Source organism: Dama dama, chromosome 8 (assembly GCF_033118175.1).
Source record: "Dama dama isolate Ldn47 chromosome 8, ASM3311817v1, whole genome shotgun sequence".
Taxonomy (NCBI): Eukaryota; Metazoa; Chordata; class Mammalia; order Artiodactyla; family Cervidae; genus Dama; species Dama dama.
Genome location: NC_083688.1, coordinates 4,451,726 through 4,471,139, shown reverse-complemented (window position 1 = coordinate 4,471,139; position 19,414 = coordinate 4,451,726). Strand labels below are relative to the sequence as shown.

The window sequence follows — 19,414 nt, the reverse complement described above, 5'->3', positions numbered from 1 at the left end:
GCACTGTCGTTTTGTGACTGGGTTACTCCTCTTAGCATCATGTCTTCAAGATTCATTCATATTGTCACATGTGTCAGAATTTCCTTTCTTTTAATGAGTGAATAATACTCTATTACATGTGTATACATTTTATTTATCCATTCACTTATCAGTGGACACTTGAGTTGCTTCCAGCTTCTGAATATTGTGAATACTTCTGTGAACATAGATGTATAATCATCTCTTCAAAGCTGTACTTTTCAATCTTTTGTGTATATACCCAGAAATTGAATTGCTCAAGTATATGACAGTTCCCTCATAGCTCAGTCAGTAAATCATCTGCCTGCAATGCAGGAGACCTGCATTCGATTCCTGGGTCAGGAAGATCCCTGGAGGAGGAAGTGGCAACCCACTCCAGTATTCTTGCCTGGAGAATCCCATGGACAGAGGAGCCTGGCGGGCTATACAGTCCATGGGGTTGCAAGAGTTGGACATGACTTAGAAGGTAAAACCAAACCCAGCCTGACAGTTCAAGCATGTACAGAACTTGCTTAAGACATAGGAGATGTGGGTCTGATCCTTGGGTTGGGAAGGTACCCTGGAGGAGGGCATGGCAACCTAGTCCAGTATTCTTGCCTGGAGAATCCCATAGACAGAGGAGCGTGGCAGACTGTGGTCCAAACAGTCAGACACGGCTGAAGCGACTTAACACTCATGCTTGCGTGACTGTTCTGTTTTCCATCTTTTTGAGAGCTGTCATTCTTTTTTCCATGGTGACTGCACTGTTTAACATGGATACCAGCAATGTGTGACTGTTTCAGTTTCTCCAGGCTTTACCAAACATTTGTTATTTTCTTCAGTAGCCATCCTGGTGGGTGTGAGTTAGTATGTCATTGTGGTTTTGATTTGAATTTCTCTCTAGGGATTGGGGAATATCTTTTCATGTGCTTATTGGCTATTTCTGTACCTTCTTTGGAGAAATGGTTATTCAAATTTTTTACCCCTTCTTATTTTTTTTTCTTTTATTTATATTAGTTGGAGGCTAATTACGTTACAGTATTCTAGTGGTTTTTGCCATACACTCTCATGAATCAGCCATGGATTTACATGTGTTCCCCATCCTAAACCCTCCTCCCACCTCCCTCCCCATCCCATGTTTCACAGTTGATAATATGCATGTTTCAATGCTCTTCTCTCGGATCATCCCACCCTCGCCTTCTCCCACAGAGTCCAAAAGTCTGTTCTATACATCTGTGTTTCTTTTTCTGTCTTGCATATAGGATTATCATAACCATCTTTGTAAATTCCATATATATGCATTAGTATACTGTATTGGTGTTTTTCTTTCTGGCTTACTTAACTCTGTGTAATAGGCTCCAGTTTCATCCACCTCATTAGAACTGATTCAAATGTATTCTTTTTAATGGCTGAGTAATATTCTATTGTGTATATGCACCACAGCTTCCTTATCCATCCGTCTGCTGACGGGCATCCAGGCTGCTTCCACGTCCCGGCTATTATAAACAGTGCTGCGAGGATCACTGGTTGCCCCTTCTTAAATTAGGATTTTTGTTGTTGTTGAATTGTTTGGATTTCTGTATATTAACTTCTTTTCAGATACATGATTTACAAATATTTTCTCCATTCTTGTGAGTTTCTTTTTCACACTACTGATGTGTGTCCTTCGGTGCACAGTTGCCTCTAGATTTGATTTAGTCCAGTTTATGTGCTGTTTTGTTTCTTGTGTTCTTGGGGTCATACCCGAAAATATTGCTAAATCCTGTATCGTAAAACTTTCTCCCTATATGTTCTCTTAAGATTTATACACTCTTAGGATTGGTAGTTTATACATTTTGAGTTAATTTTTGTATGCGGTAAAAGATTAGGACCCAGCTTCCTTCTTTTTCATGTGGATATCCAGTTTTTCCAGCACTGTTTGCTTGCTGAGTAGTTTTGGTATTCTTGTCAAAAATCACTGTAAACCATACATGTGAAGGTTTATTTCTAGATCTTTATTTCTCTTCCATTTGTCTGTCTGTGTCTTTGTACCAGTATCACTTTGTTTTGATTTCTATGGATTTATAATAAGTTTGAAATCAGAATGTGTGAGATCTCCAACTTTGTTCTTCTTCTCCAAAATTATTTTCACTTTTCAGAGTTCCTGGAGATTGTATATGAGCTTTAGAGTGGATTTTTCTGTAGCTGCAGAATGTGCCATTAGACTTTTCATAGGGATTTCATTGAATCTGTACATTACTGTGGGAACTATTGACATCCTAGCAGTGTTAGGTCTTCCAGTTCATCAACAAGGGGGCTCTTTCCATTTATTTGTGTCCTTTTTAATTTCATTCAACAGCATTTTAAAGTTTTTAGTGACGAGTCTTTCACTTCTTTGGTTAATTTTATTTCTAAGTATTTTGTTCTTTTTGATGCTCTTGTAAATGGAATTTTTAAAAAATTATTGAAATATAGTTGGTTTACAATATTGTGTTAGTTTCTCCTGTACAACAAAGTGATTCTTTGTGCGCACACACATGTTCTTTTATGGTTTGTCACAGAATATTGACGGTAGATCCCTGTGTTATACAGTAGGGCCTTGGTGCTTATTCACTCTGTGTATAATAGACAGTTTGCGTCTGCTCGTCTCAGACCCTCAGTGAGTGTCATTGTTTCTTCATTTGTCTTTCAGTGTTACTATTCGTATGGAGAAACAGCTAGTTTTTATGTATGTATTATTTATCCTGTAACTTTGGTGAATTCATGTATGACTTCTACCAGGCTTTTATAAAATCTTTGGGGCTCCTTGCATAGGTTATGCTGTCTGTAAACAGATAATTTTCCTTTTTCCCCCCAGTTTGGGTTGCTTTTATTCTCTCCTCCTTTTGTTGCTCTGGGTGGATCTCTAACCAGGCTGAGCGGTTGTCCTGTAAGCAGGCATTTTTGTCCTATCCTTGATTTTAAAGTAAAAACTTTGTTTTTCACCAACGAGTATGATGTTAGGTGTGAACTTCTCACATGTGGCCTTTATTATATTGAAGTAGTTTCCTTTTTTAAAAAATTTATTTATTTGTGGCTGCCTTGAGTCTTAGTTGTGGTGCATAGGCTCAGTAGTGGGCATATGGGGTCTTGATCTTTTTCCACAAGGGATTGAACCTGCATCCCCTACGTTGGAAGGTGGATTCTTAACCATTGGACCACCAGGGAAATTCCAGTCGTTTCTTTCTGTTCCTAGTTTGAGTGTTTTTATCCTGAAAGATTATTGAAGTTTATCACATATTTTTTTCTGCATTAGTTCAAATGATCTCGTGTTTTTTCTCTATTTTGTTAGTTTTAGGGGTATTGAATGATTTTTGTTTGTTGAACCAGCCTTATATTTCAGGAATAAATCTTACTTGGTCATGATATATAATCTGTTTACTGTGTTATTGAATTCTGTTTGTTAGTATTTTGTTGAGGAATTTTGAATCAGGAATATTAGTCTGTACCTTTCTTGTATTATTTTTGTCTGGTTTTAGTATCTGGTTAATGTTAGCCTCATAGTATGAGTCTGGAAGTATTCTCTGTGTCTTTAAATATTTGTTAAAAGTCACCAATGAAACTGTGTGTTCCTGGGCTGGTCTCTGTTGCAAGGTTTTTTGATGACTAGTTTAGTCTCCTTTCCAGTTATACGTCTCTTCCGTTTTTCTATTTTTTCAATATTCAGTCATTATAGGTTATGTGCTTCTAGGAGTTTGTTTGTTTCATATAGGTTAACTAGACCTTGGTGTATAATTGTTTATGGCATTCTCTTTATGAACATAATGCTCAGTCATGTCTAACTCTTTGCAACCCCTTGGGCTGTAGCCTGCCAGGCTCCTCTGTCCGTGGGATTTTCTAGGCAAGAGTACTGGAGTGGGTTGCCACTTCCTCCTCCAGGGGGTCTTCCCCACCTGGGGATGGAACCCGAGTCTCCTGTGCCTCCTCCGTTGCACGCAGAGGATTCTTACCACATGAGCTATCCAGGAAGCTCTTATATTTCTGTGTCATCAGTTAAAATGTCCCCTTGTTGACTTATTTATCTCCCTTATTTTTCTTCCTCAGTCTAGTTAGTTTTTTTCAGTTTTGTTGATCTTGGTTTTATTACTATTTTTTGTATTGTTCTACACTGTATTTTTTGTTTTCTATTTTCATTTACTTAATTTTTATTTTATATTGCTATATAGCTGATTAACAGTGTTGTGTTAGTTTCAGGTGTACACCAGGGTAATTCAGTTTTACATATACCATATTTTTCTTAATATACTGTATTTTTAAAAAATCTGCTTTAGTCTTTATTTACATTTTTCTAATAGTTTTTGGTTTGGTTTGTTCTTCTGTTTCTAGTTCCTTAAAGCATAAAGTTCCTGGAGAAGGGAATGCAACCCAATCCAGTGTTCTTCCCTGGGAAATCCCAAGGACAGAGGAGCCTGGTGGGCTACAATCCGTAGGGTCACAAAGAGGCGGGCATGACTGAAGTGACTTAGCACGCACAAGGTGTAATGTTAGGTTGTTGATACGAGATTTCTGCTTTTTTAAAATTAATTTCTTTATTTTAATGGAACAAAGAGGAATATTTTTTATGATAAAAGTTACTATTCACAAGATAGACATCATAGACCATTAGACACCTAACAACAAAGAAACATAAAGCTAAACCCAGAAGAAATATGAGGGAAAAGAAAAAATATATAATCATAGTGAGACATACTAACGTTTCTCTGAGAATATTTTATCAAGTGCAGAAAAATAAGAACAGGAGCATCTTGAATTATGTCATTAGTAATTTAAATATAATAGATTTCTATTTAGTTTTATTAATCTCATATGTACACAAATATATTTAAAAGTTGTATCTCATACGTTGTTATTAGATATCCATAGGACATTCAGAAAAGCTGGCAAATAGATAAACATTACTAAATTTAGAAAAGTAGCATTCTTTTTTGTGTGTGTGATTCAGTTATATATATATTATTTTTGAAATTATTTTCCATTATAAGTTATTATAAAACATTGAGTACAGTTTCCTGTGCTATACAGGAAACCTTTGTTGCTCGTTGAATATCTATTTTTTTAAATTAGAAATCTAGCAATCTATTCATACTAAGTCAGTTGGAATTAAACTGTCATACGTTTTTTGTTAGGCAAAAATTCATTTTAGTTTTCTAAAATACATATATTCTACATTTTACTTATATATATGTATGAGAATACTCCTATAGTGTTCTTGATAGAAACTTGCGAAAGAACATCAAAAAGGAAAAAGGACAGATAGAGAAATGGGAAAAATAGACTAGATGAAATGGGAGCACTGGATATGAAATAGAAAAAGTGAAAGAGATCCTCATATAGTCCAGTTGTTTTTAAACAGGGCTGCTCATTAGAAACATATCTTGAGCTCTGGTCAAAAAAAAAAAAAAAAAAAAAACACAATACCTGGGCATCTGTATTTTTTTTTAAATTCCAAGATAATTCTGATACACATTTGGATTTTGAAAAGTGATTATGGGTTTTTCTATTAAATGATAGTTTTGATGATAATAGAATTTTATTATGTTTCTGTTACCTAAAATCATGAAACACTGGTATTAAGTAAGTTAATAGTTATATAATCACAATCATAATAGTAAAAGATGTTTATCAGTTTTCACAATCAATAACTAGACCCCCCAAAAAAGAGAGAATTACAATTGTAAGCATAATGGGAACATGATTAACCTAACAATATAAAATAATTAACATGCAATTTGGGGAGCATACAATTTGGGTCAAGCAGAATGATGTGGTAAAGTGGAAGTACAGTATGCACATGTTTTCATTTGCTCAGCCAGTCTCTGCTTTTTAATTCATGCATTTAGTCCATTTACATTTAAGGTAATTATTGATATGTATGGTCCTATTACCATTTTCTTAATTGTCTTGGGTTTATTTTGTATAGGTAGGGTCCTTTCCTTCTCTTGTGTTTTCTGCCTAGAATAGTTGCTTTAGCATTTGTTGTAATGCTGGTTTGGTGGTGCTGAATTCTTTTAACTTTTGCTTGTCTGGACAGGTTTTGATTTCTCCATCATATCTGAAGGAGAGTCTTGCCAGGTAGAGTATTCTTGGTTATAGATTCTTCCCTTTCATCACTTCAAATACATCATGACATTCCCTTCTGGCTTGTAGAGTTTCAGTTGAGGAATCAGCTGATAGGCTGATGGAAGTTCTCTTGTATGTCATTTTCCCCTTGTTTTTAATATTTTATCTCTTTCTTTAGTATTTGTCATTTTGATTTCTATGTGTCTCAGTGTGTTCCTCCTTGGGTTTATCCTGCCTGGGACTCTCTGTGCTTCCTGGACTTGGTTGACTGTTTCCTTTCCCTTGTTAGGGAAGTTTTCTTCAAATTTTCTCAGGACCTATTTTCTCAGGTCCTTTCTCTCTCTCTCCTTCAGGGACATGTACAATGCAATTGTTGGTACGTTTAATGTTGTCCCAGAGGTCTCTTAGGCTGTCTTCGTTTCTTTTCATTCTTTTTTCTATATTCTGTTCTATGGCAGTGTTTTCCACAATTCTGTCTTCCAGGTCATTGATCTGTTCTTCTGCCTCAGTTATTCTGCTATAGATTTCTTCTGGTGTATTGTTCATCTCTGTTTGTTTGTTCTTTAGTTCTTCTAGGTCTTTGGTAAACATTTCTTGCATCTTCTCAATCTTTGTCTCCATTCTTTTTCTGAGATCCTGAATCATCTTCACTATCACTATTCTCAATTCTTTTTCTGGAAGGTTGCCTATCTCCACTTAATTGTTTTTCTGGGGTTTTATCTTGCCCCTTCATCTGGTACATAACTTTCTGCTTTTTCATGCTGGTTAACTTTCTGTAATGTGGTTTTGTTTTAGTCACTATGGGATTGTACTTCTTCTGTCTTCTTCTGTCTGCCTTCTGATGGAGGAGGCTGAGAGGCTTGTGTAAGCTTCCTGATGGGAGGGGATGGCAGTGGGAAAAACTGGGTCTTGCTCTGGTGGGCAGGGCCTTGCTCAGTAAAACTTTAAAATCCAATTATTTTCTGATGGGTGGGGTTGTGCTGTCTCCCTGGTATTATTTTTGGCCTGTGGCAAACCAGTCCTTGGGTCTGTGGGCTCCATGGTAGAGATAATGGTGATCTCCAAGAGGACTTATGCCAAGGGCCACCTTCCAGGACTGTTGCTGCTAGCGCCCCCATCCCTGTGGTGAGCCTGTGCTGACCCATGCCTCCACAGAAGAGCCTCCGGCACTAGCAGGTAGATCTGGTTCCATCTCTGTGGTGTTACTGTTCTGTTCTCCTGGGTCTTGGTGCATAGAATATTTTGTGCCCTCCAAGACTGGAGTCTCTGTTTTCCCCAGTCCTCTGGAAGTCCTATAATCAAATCCCACTGGTCTTCAAGGTCAGATTCCCGGGGAATTCCCAGACCCTTTGTCAGATCCCCAGGCTAGGAAGCCTGACATGGGGTTCAGAACCTTCACAACAGTGGGAGAACTTCTTTGGTATTATTGTTCTCCAGTTTGTGGGTCACCCCCCCTGACTGGTATGGAATTTGATTTTATTGTGATTACACCCCTCCTGCCGTCTGACTGCAGCCCCTCCTGCCGTTTCACTGCAGCTTCTTGTCTTGGACGTGGGGTATCCTTTTTGTTGGGTTCCAGCATCCTCCTGTTATGGTTATTCAACAGCTAGTTGTGATTTTGGCGTTCTCTCAGGAGCAGGAGAGCATGTTTTCTTCTGTTCCACCATCTTGAACCAGAAGCCATTCGATTTCCCTTTCAGTGCAGTTTTTGTCACATCCCATAAATTTGGGTTTGTTGTTTTTTCATTTTCTTTTGTCTCAAGATATTTTCTAATTTCCTTTGTGAGTTCTTCTTTGACTCACTGGTTATTGAAGACTGTACTGTTTAATTTTCACATCTTTTGCTATTTTCTATCTGCTCTTGATTTCTACTTTCATTCCATTGGGATGAGAAAATGTAGGTTAAAAAATTGATTGAAAATTATCTTGTGATCAAACATACGTTGTGTGATGGCGAATATTCCATGTGCACTTAAAAAAATCTGTCTTCCGCCGTGTTGTATCACAGCAGTATTTTTTATGTCTTTTAGATACACTTGGTCTGTTGTATTGTTTAAGTCCTCTGTTTTTTAAAAATTAATGAATTTAGTTATTTTTGTCTGTGCTTGGTCTTTATTGTTGCACGCCAGGTCTTCTCCCCTTGCGGTGAGTGGCAGCGGTTCCTTGTCTTGGTGTGAAGGTTTCTCGTTGCGGCGGCTTCTCTTGTTGAGGAGCCCTCTGGGCCCCCTGGCTTTAGCAGTTGCAGCACGCAGGCTTGGGTGCTCCCTGACATGTGGGATATTCTTGGACTGGGGGTTGAACCCAGGTTCCCTGCAGTTGCAGGTAGACTTTTAACTGCTGGACCACCAGGCAAGTCCCAAGTTGGTTCTATTTATTGATTCCCCCCCCCCCGCCTTCAGGTTCTTTTATCCATTATTGAAAAGGAGGCTTTGAAGTCTGCTACTTTTATTGTAGAGCTATTTTTTCCCTTTAATTCTGTCAGGGGGTACTTCATAAATTTAGAATTTCTGATATTTGTTTTTTGTTTTTTTTTTATTTATTTATTTATTTTTTTATTATTATTATTTTTTTTTTTCCAGTGGGTTTTGTCATACATTGATATGAATCAGCCATAGATTTACATGAGTATATGTTTATAGGTGGTACATCTTAGTTAATTGACATTGTCTCTTTATATGATGCCCTTTGTCTCTTGTGACAGTGTTTTACTTAATGTGTGTTTTGGCTGATATTAGTATAGCCATCCCTGCCCCTTTTTGGTTGCTTCGCATGGAATATTTTTTCCTTCTTTGAGTTTCAATCTTTGGATTTTTAGGTCTAAAGTGAATCTTTTGTAGACAGAATGTCATTGAATCTTGTTTTTTAGAAATCCATTCTGCCAACCTTTCTTTCAGTTACACGAGTTTAATCTGTGCTGTGCTTAGTCGCTCGGTTGTGTGCTACACTTTGCGACCCTGTGGACTGTAGCCTTCTGTCCATGGAGATTCTTGAGGCAAGAATACTGGAGTCGGTTGCCATGCCCTCCTCCAGGGGATCTTCCCAACGCAGGGATCAAACCCAGGAGTTCAATCTACTTGTGTTTAAATTAATTACTGATAGAAAAGAACTCACAGTTGCCATTTTGGTTTCTTTTCCACATAACTTAGAGCTCTTTTTGTTGGTGGCGTTATTTATTCCTTTATTACCTTGCTTTTCATTTAATTGTGTTTATGTAGTGATATGTTTTAATTCCCTTCTCATTTCCTTTCGTATATATTCTAAAAAATACTTTCTTTTTGGCTACCATGGGGAGTACGTGTAACATCCTTCAGTTGTAACATTCTATTTTAATAACAAGTTAACTTCAATTACTTGCAAATAGTTCTTTACACCTCTGCCTCCTCCCACTTTATAATATTGGTGTCACAGATTGGGTCATTATATATTATGTATCCATTAGCATATCTTTATAATTGCTTTTATGTTTTTAAGTCCTGCTGCTGCTGCTGCTAAGTCACGTCAGTCGTGTTTGACTCTTAGCGACCCCATGGACTGCAGCCCACCTATAAGTGGAGTTATGAGTCAAAATAAAAATAATTAAGGTTTTTTTTTAATATGCCCATGTATTTCCCTTTACTGGAGAATTTCTTAGTTTTATATGGCTTCTGGTTATTTTTTTGTGTACCTTTGTTTCCAGTATAAAGACTCTCTTTAACATTTCTTGTAGGGCAAGTCTTGTGCAAACGAACTCCCTCAGGTTTTATCTGGAAATTTTCCCCTCATGTTTGAAGGACAGTTTTGTGTCATATAGAATTCTCATTTAGCAGGTGTTTTTTTGTTTCCCCCTAAGAGTTTGATTATAATATATTTCACTTAGGGTTCATTGAGTCTATTTTATTTGTATGTCCTTGTTTTTCCTCAAATTTGGGGCATTTTCAGCCATGATTTTTTCAAATAAACCCTCTGCCCCTACTGTCTTCTCGTGTAATGCATATATTAGTTTTTTGATTGGGTCCCTTATCATAAGTTCCTTAGACTCTATTTACTTAAAAAAATTTTTTTTTATTTATATATATTTAAAATATATTTAAATATATTTAATATATTTAAAAATATATTTAAAATTTTTCTTCTCAGTCTTGATATAATTCCAAAGCTTTTCTCCTCAAGGTCACCAATTCTTTCTTCTGCCTATTTGAATCTGCTGTTGAACTTTTCAAGTGAATTTTAAAAAGCCAATTGTATTTTTCTGTTCCAGAGATTGTAAACTTGTTTTCACAGTTTTTGTTTCTTTGTTAATATTCTCATTTTGTTTGTATATTGTTTCCCTAGTTCCCTTTAGGTTTCTGTGTTTCCCTGTAGTTAACTGAGCACACTCAATACCATTGTTTTAAGGTCTTTGTCAAGAAACTCCAAAGCCTGTCTCTCTTTAAGGTCAGGTTCTAGAGATTCTTTTGAATGTGTTCCTTTGACTGTGCCATCTTTCCCTGTTTATTTAAATGCCTTGTAATGTTCTGTTGATAATTGAGCATTTGAGAAAACAGCCATACCTTCCAGTAAATTTGAAAACTGGCTTCTTGCAGGGGAAGACCATCAGCTGTCAGCCCAGTAAAGGCTTCAGGTCATCTCAGGCATTTTCTGTGCGTACATCTTCCCTGGGCTTGCATGTTTGGTTCCCCCCAGTCCTATAGTGTGCGTGGCTCCTTCTAAACACTGTGGTTTGTCAGTCTCACCCTGACTTCTGCTCAAGGCCGTAAGTGTCCCATTTCTGTTGCGACCTTCCGCCTCTCACCTCTTGCCCAGGTGCCTGCAGGTCTGAGGTGTCCTTCAGCTGTCACGTATGTCAGCAGGCGCCACTCCTTTCAGCCCCCCAGACTCCCCCCCATGCCACGCCACTGTCCCTGTCCGTGCTCTGAGTCAGGAGACAGAAACCAGCCCCCTCAGGCCGGCTCCAGACAAGCCACAGTGGTGCAAGCCAGTTAAGCCCTTTTCTTTCTGTCTTAAAGGAGGAGCTGGGAGTTGGATGTCTTCCTTCAGATTGTGCCAGACCAGGTAAGGGTTGAGGCAGGGAGAAACAGAGAAAAACACCACTATATTTCATGTTCTTTTGAATGTGGTTATGTGGAGCTCAGGAAGACAGTTTTTGAACGTTCCTGGAAGCAGTATGGATGGAAATTATTTTAGGTTCACAGTAAACCACATTAATGTGGAAAAGTTTAGTTTTGAGGAAGAAACTTCAGGATAGGGAAGCAATGTGCCTGTTTAACATTTTATTTGCAAGAAGTAAAGAAGATCCCTTTCTGTTCTAGCGTTTATCTGAGTCAGTGTTCTCAAACTTTCTGGTTCAAGACTTCTTCATATGCTTAAATAAAAAATTTTGGGTTTCTCAATATTTTTTGTCTTGTATTTGTTAATATTATATTAAAAATTAAAACAGGAATTTTAAAATAAACTAGTATGTAAATATGAATAATGTGTTTTTATGAAGAAACACTTTCCAAAACAAAAAAGTTGATGAGCAGAATTGTATTATTCAAAGCTTTGCAGATTTTTAAGTACCTGGCTTAACAGAAGTTAGTTGGAATTTTATCTGCTTCTGCCCTGAATCTGTTACATGCAGTGTTACTTCAGTTGAAGTATGTGAGGAAAAGACAGTCTTCACAGGCCAGTAATTGGGAAAGGGAGGTAGGCGTATTTTATACAGCTTTCTCAGAAACTTAAAGTGATAGTTTCTTAAACGTTAGTTGCAGTATGTAATCTGAATCATATTAGTGAACTTCTAGTGCTCTGTTACGTTAAAATCTGTTAGTTTATCTTGCACTTGAATTGATTATTTAGTTTATGTGTTTTGTATATCATCGTGTATGGGTCATTTGAAAAATATTGCTTGACTGAGTTATGTAGGTATTTCAAATACTGTTTATTATACAATATTTAAAAAACCACTTTCTCACCTGGAAAGTCTACATGTTGGGAATGTGCTGACAATTACACATTTCTAAAATTTGAATTTTCATTTGAAAGGTTGAATTTTATCATTAGTAACAAGTACTTTCAATTTTCTTTGTGACAAGCTCACTTGTTCTTTTTCAATAAAATGTCATGTATCAAAATCTAGGTAAGTGTAGTTTGTCTGTTATTTATTCTTTCAAGTGAAAAATAGCACTACTTTGAAAAAGTACCTAATTCAACTTGTAACTTAATCAATTTTATAAATGCTTTTTCTTGATACAACTATCTAACCCCAATATACTGTGAAAGTGTTTTGTTTTCTCTCATTGGTCACACAGTATATTAAAAAGACATGTTCTAAAACTTCCTTACTTCCTTACATTTTTATGACATCTCCGTATGATCAAGTTATAGACATGGAGAATAGGTTAATGGTTGCTAAGGGTTATGTGCAGGAGAGGTGAAGGAAGGAAGGAAAGAAGGTTCCTGTGGCTACTATAGGGTAATGCAAAGGATCTTTGTGAAGAATCTTTTCTGTATTGTAACTATAGCAGGGATTATAGGAAACTATAAATGTGATAAAATTGCTGAGAACTAAATATACACAAAAACTGGGTACATGTAAAACTGGTGAAACTCTTAAGTGATTAAAATGTATATAAATAAAATTAAAGTAAACCAGTGGTTATAGAATTTCAGTTCATCACAGAAATTTCTGTTTACACTGGTTGTGTAGATCTCAGGAAGACAATTCATTGGATGTTGAAGGTGCTTGGAAGTATTGTGCGTGCCAACGTGGTCAAAGTGCTGGTCTAGTCTTTAAGGTATTATCTTTACTTCTCTGGCCAGATTTAGATGTCACACATTTATTTGATACAAGAGTTTCTCACTATTTATATCCTATAATAGCAAATTAATAAAAATGAAGAAAAACATCTGTTGCATATATTTATGCATATAGTGTTATTCACTCAGTCGTGTCTGACTCTTTGAGACCCAATGGACTGTATAAACTGCCAGGTTCCTCTGTCCATGGAATTCTCTAGGCAAGAATAGTGCAGTGGGTAGCCGTCCCCTTCTCCAGGGGAACTTCCTGACCCAGGGATTGAACCCAGGTCTCCTGCATTGCTGGAATATTCTTGACTGTCTGAGCCACCAGGGAAGCCAGTTAATGCATGTATGTGTATATATATATATATATATATATATATATATACACACACACACACACATAGTTATAAATCATGGAGAAGGAAACGGCAGCCCGCTCCAGCGTTCTTGCCTGGAGAATCCCAGGGACGGCGGAGCTGGGTGGGCTGCCGTCTATGGGGTCGCACAGAGTCGGACACGACTGAAGAGACTTAGCAGCAGCAGCAGCAGTTATAAATCAAGTTGTTAAAACAAAATTGAGAACTTTTTATAACAATGACTGAAGTGTCTTAGCAGCAACAGCAGCAGGTAGTCTTTTTTCAGATTTTTAAAGTAATATCCCTAAGATGATAGAAATAGATTTGTCTCTAGTACCATTAAAGTGTCGTAGTATACATTCCAACATTTTTAATCAGTCTGAAATTTTTTTAGTATCATGAGTTGAGGGTATATATCTACCTTTCCATCAGATGATTATCTAGTTATCCCAACACAATGTATAAAGTAATTTTTATATTTCCCTAGTGCTTTGAAATACTACCAGTACATTCTGTCCATATATGTGCATATTTGAACATTCTCTCTGAATATTATTCTTTCCATATTGTCAAATGCCCCTCTGTATCATTTTTAATGGCTGCAGAGGATTATACTCTGAGTATATACTCAGAGTGACTGAGTAAATACTTTGTACAGCATATCTGTCTGTTGATTAAATTGTGAATTTCTTGAAGCTTATAAAACTAGAAGCCATGTTATTGGCCGCATTTAGGCACAGCATGGTCTTTTCTTTGTATTAAATTTCCATAAATATTTTTGATTTAGTTTTCATTGTGATTTCTGAGAAGATATTTCAGTTGTTTTCCAAAAATATTTAAACAAGTGCACATAATATAGAAATTGTATTGAATTTTCGAGTTGGCTTATACTGCTCCTATCACATGAAGGGAAACTGAAAAACAGAGGTTATCTTCAGTGGGTATAAAAGTAGCCAATTCTTTGGATTCATGAAAAAAGAAAAGTACATACAGGCATGCCATAGAAACATTGTGGATTTGATTCCAGAATGCTACAATAAAGCAAATATTGCAGTGATGCAAGCCGCACAAATTTTTTGGCTTCCCAGTCCATATAAAAGGTGTGTTAATACTGTATTGTAGTCCATTCAGTTCAGTTCAGTCACTCAGTCGTGTCCAACTCTTTGCGACCCCATAGACCACAGCAAGCCAGGCCTCCCTGTCCATCACCAACTCCCGGAGTCCACCCAAACCCATGTCCATTGTGTCGGTGATGCCACCCAATCATCTCATCCTCTGTCGTCCCCTTCTCCTGCCCTCACTCTTTCCCAACATCAGGGTCTTTTCAAATGAGTCAGCTCTTCGCATCAGGTGGCCGAAGTATTGGAGCTTCAGCTTCAACATCAGTCCTTCCAATGAACACCCAGGACTGATCTCCTTTAGGATGGATGGTTAGATCTCCTTGCAGTCCAAGGGACTCTCAAGTCTCCTCCAACACCACAGTTCAAAAGCATCAATTCTTCAGTGCTCCGCTTTCTTTATAGTCCAGCTCTCACATCCATACTTGACAAGTCCATAGTGTGTAATAATAACATTATGTCAAAAAAAAAAAAAAAAAAAAACAAGGTACATACTTTAATTAAAAAATATAGTTGACCCTGGAACAGCTTTGGAGATCAGGATCCCCCGCAGATTGTAAAATCCATAGATGCTCAAGTCCCATAATGGGCACTTTGTATCCTTTGTTCGACCTCTTCAGATTCGGCCAACCAGATTGTGTAGTACTGTAGTATTTACTTACTTGCCCCAGTTTTATTAAGATATAATTGACAAACAGCACTGTATCAGTACTGTGTACAGCATAATGATCTGACTATACATGAGGCACTGTCATATTTAATGAAAAATACACACATGTAATTGGACCCACACAGACCGTGTTTTCAACAGTCAGCAGTACTTTATTGTAAGCTTTATCTGAGCCATCAGAAAGTCATGATCTTTTTGTTGATGGAGGATCTTGCCTCAAGGTTGATGGCTGCTGACTGATCACAGGTGGTTGCTGAAACTGACTGTGGCAGATAAAAAATAAGACAATATTGATGTTTGCCGCTCAGTCAGCGCCTTTTCATGAAGAGCTTCTCTGTAGCATGCCATGCTGTTGGATAGCATTTTACCCACAGTAGACCATTTTCCTTTCAAAATGTGCTCCAATTCATCATCTGACTTTTTTCAGTATTCTAAATCCTTTAATTGTCATTTCAGCAATCTTCCCTGATCTTTAGCAGGACTAGAGTCTGTCTCAAGAAACCCTTTCTTTGCTCAGCCATAGGAAGCAGTTCCTCATCTGTCAGAGTTTCATCACGAGATTGCAGCAATTCTGTCAGATCTCCAGGCTCCACTTCTAATTCTAGTTCTCTTACAGTTTCTTTCACATCAGCAGTGACTCGAACTCTCGAACCCCTCAAGGTCATCCATGAAGGTTGGAATCAACTTCTTCCAGACTCCTGTTGTTGTTGTTGTTGTTAATATGTTGACCTCTTCCCATCATTCATGAAGGTTCTTCATGGTGCCCAGGATAATGAATCCTTTCCAGAAGGTTTTTAGTTTACTTTGCCCAGATCCAGCAGAGGAATCACTGTCTGTGGCAGCTAAATAGTCTTAAGAAATGTATTTGTTAAATAGTAAGACTTCAAAGTCAAAATTACCTTGTGAGTCATGGGCTGCAGAACGGATGTTATGTTAGTAAGCATGAAAACATCATAAATCTTGTTTATCTCCATCAGAGCTCTTGGATGACCAGGTGCATTGTCAACATGCCATAATATTTTGAAAGGCATCTTTTTTCTGAGCAGTAGATCTCAAGAGTGGGCTTAGAATATTCAGTAAACAATACTGTTAACAGATGTGCTATCCAGCCTTTGTTGTTCCATGTATGGAGTACACGGAGAGTGGATAGAGCAGAATTCTTAAGGCCCTAGACTTTTCGGAATGGTGAAACAAGCAGGGACTTCAGACGCATTAACCCCTGTCAAGAGAGTCAGGCTGTCCTTAGAATCCAGGCATTGAATGTCCTCCTTTCTAGTTGTGCACCTCCTAGGTGGCATCTTCTTCCACTGGAAGGCTATTTTCGTCTACACTGAAAATCTGCGGTTTATTGTATCCACCTTCATTCCTTACCTTAATATTATAGGTAAGTTGTTGTAGCTTCCACCTCAGCACGTGTGGCTTCACCTTGTATTTATATGTTATGGAGACAGCTTCTTTTCTAAAACCTCATGAACCAACCCCCTCTGCTAGCTTCATACCTTCCTCCTCCGAATTCTTCACCTCTCTGTTTTCATAGAATTTAAGAGAGTTTGGACCTTGCTCTGGGTTAGGTTTTGACTTAAAGGAATGTTGTGACCAGTCTTATTTCCAGACGACTAAAATTTTCTCCACATCAGCAAGAACACTTTTATTTTTTTTTTTTTTAAAACCATTCGTGTATCTAATGAAGTAGTAGAACTAACTTTTCTTTTGCATTTATAGCCTGACTATTTGGCGCAAGAGGCCAGGCTTTCATCTTAATCTTGGCCTTTGACATGCTTTCCTCACTAAGCTTCATCATTTCTAGTTTTTGACTTAAAATGAGAAACATAGGACTCATCCTTTCAATTGAATGCTTGGAGGCCATTGCAGGGTTATTCATTAGCCTGATTTCAGTATTGTTGTGTCTCAGGGAATAGGGAGGCCCAAGGAGAGGAAGAGAAAAGGGGAACAGCCTGTCAGCGGAGCAGTCGGAATACACACAGCACATGTGGATTAAGTTTGGTGACTTCTATGGGCACAGTTCATGCTGCCCCACAACAGTGGCAATAGTGACATCCAAGATCACTGATCACAAGTCACCATAGCAAATATAATAATAGTAATGAAAAAGTTTAAAATGCGGTGAGGATTGCCGAAATGTGACACAGATACATGAAGTGAGCAAGTGATCCTGGGAAAATAGAGTTAGTTGATAATCATGTTTGTGTGGTGCAGGGAGCCACATTCAGTATCTTGTAATAACCTGTAATAAAAAGGAATCTGAAAAATAATTACATCTAGATATATATAACTGAATCACCTGAAAACTAATACAACGTTGTAAGTCAGCTATACTTGAAATAAAAAAAAGATTGACATGCTTAATGTTGGGTTCCTACAAACCTTTAATTTGTAAAAATCACAATATCTGTGAAGTGAAATAATGCGAAGCACAGTAAAATCAGCTGTGCTTTTAATACACAGTATATAAAATAAAACCTACAATTTGTGTCCTATATCCCCCTTTCAGTTACCTTTCTGTGAAATAGCAATTTTAAGTGTGCTATATATCTTCCCAAGACATCTTTTTAAGTATCCTATTTGTATATATTGGAAGATACTGTACAAATAGGGTTTTTATTCTGACTAATTCTGTGATTTGCTTATGTCACTAATATTATAGATATCTTTCCATGATAGTTTATATAGATTTTCCTGATTTTTTTCTTTCCTCAAAATTTACACTACATTCTCTCTTTGAATATAGTGTACTTTAACATCTCTTTTGTAAATGGACTATGCAGTTCTTCTTTATTCTTTGTCATTATGAATTTATCTTTAGGGTAAGTTTTTTTGAGGTGGAATTGTGGAATAAATGTACAAGCTTATTTTAAATTGGGTAAGTATCATTTGATAAATGTTTGAAAGGCTATGGCTACTTAATTTTTAAATTAGATTTGTGTGTGTATGCACACATGCACAGTATGAATTTCGTCTTTATGGTATTATTTATTTAAGGGGAAGTGAGTGTTTTAAAGCAGGAATACTAACCTTTCATCTCCATGTAGTGTGCGAAGTGCTTCGAATTGTGTGTGAAGCATATTAAGAGCTATCTAAATTCTATAATTGCTTAATTTCCTTCTTTTATATTTTGAAAAGTGAAACTTCTTACTAATTTTTTTCACATACCCTTATTTTGAAAACTCTCAGCATCTGGACCTAAGATGATGTTAGTGTGTTCTGTGTTATATGGAATTCATTCTCAAATTTCTATATTTAATTGTCCCAGTCACTGTTTTTTAGTTATTATTCTTAAAGGTTATATATGCAATACAAAGTGTGTTTTGATTGGCTTGTCTTCCTTCACTGGCATTTCCTTAACAGACTGTCAGTTACCACCATTTCCTAATTTTTCTTAGTATGTCCAGTTAATAAAAATGATTAACTTAGGAGCTTTCGTTGAAATTTGAAAATAGTGATGAAAATGAGACTATGTCTGTACCTCTTGTAAACTTCTACAATGATCTGGATTGCCATTTAAATACAAAGTATTCATGTACATATCCTTGGAGAAGTAAATCTTTGTGATAACTTTGAAGGTATTTGAAACAGAAAAGTATAAGTAAAATCTGTGATGACTATCAACATGACCATCCCTTGTCTCCTTTGCATTTGATGTTATAAATCGTGCGCAAAGACTGTTCCCATTCAAGCTTCTGCAATATTTTTGAACAAAGTATGAAATAGTATGTTAAATAGTATGTTAAACAAGTTCTTCCAGAATAATTTAATCAATGAACTTGGTTAGTCATGTCATTAAATGCAGAAGAAAAGTGCAGAGGCATCTCTCATAGTTATACTCCCTGCCTCAGCAGCCGGTACAAGTCACATCATTCCTATGGAATTTCTAAAACAGTCACAAAGAATGGAAAGACTTTCTGTGAGAAAGCCAAGTAAACTGTCGGCAGAATTTCTGTGTCAGCGCACCTCTTAAGGTATCGCTCACGGCACAGCAGCGTGCACCCTCGTGTGGCAGTCGTCACGTGTCCTGCTCTGCATTCAGGTAGAGCTGCCTGTGTGCAGAGGATGCGTCCGCTGGTGACATACATATTATTTAGATATGAGGAGTACTTGATTATTTTTTGTCTGTTTGAAAGAGTAATTCCAAGCTGAAGGAAAATAAATTGTTTTATTAATACCCGTTTTGAGAGCAATGATAGAGTCTCAATATTTATAGAGCACCAGCTTTGTGTGGACAGTAGGGTAGTATTATACAATGAAAGAACTTGAGCGTGAATGTTAATTCACTTACTTATTTTGCTTTGCAGTGTTGACAACTGGCTCTGGTGTGGAAAATATTAGTCAAAAGTTTGAATAAGATGAAATATGGCCAGGATGCACATTTTCAGCATCTTCAGTGAAAAAAATCTTGGTTGTTCTTTTTTTCCTAT

At 37.1% G+C, this 19,414-nt stretch overlaps 1 protein-coding gene across 13 annotated transcripts in view; it reads left to right on the top strand.

The window, feature by feature from the left end:
* The window catches only part of EIF4G3 (eukaryotic translation initiation factor 4 gamma 3), a 220,991-nt gene that overhangs the window by 36,076 nt on the left and 165,501 nt on the right, over window positions 1-19,414 (top strand). The window contains exon 1 of one of the 13 annotated variants that reach the window (XM_061148103.1): window positions 11,088-11,106. The exons of 10 other annotated variants lie outside the window; for them this stretch is intronic. The gene's annotated coding sequence lies outside the window, so the exon portion shown is untranslated. Of the gene's footprint in view, window positions 1-11,087; window positions 11,107-12,757; window positions 12,831-19,414 lie in introns of those variants that run through there. 2 more of the 13 variants (XM_061148096.1, XM_061148104.1) reach the window with 2 other exon arrangements.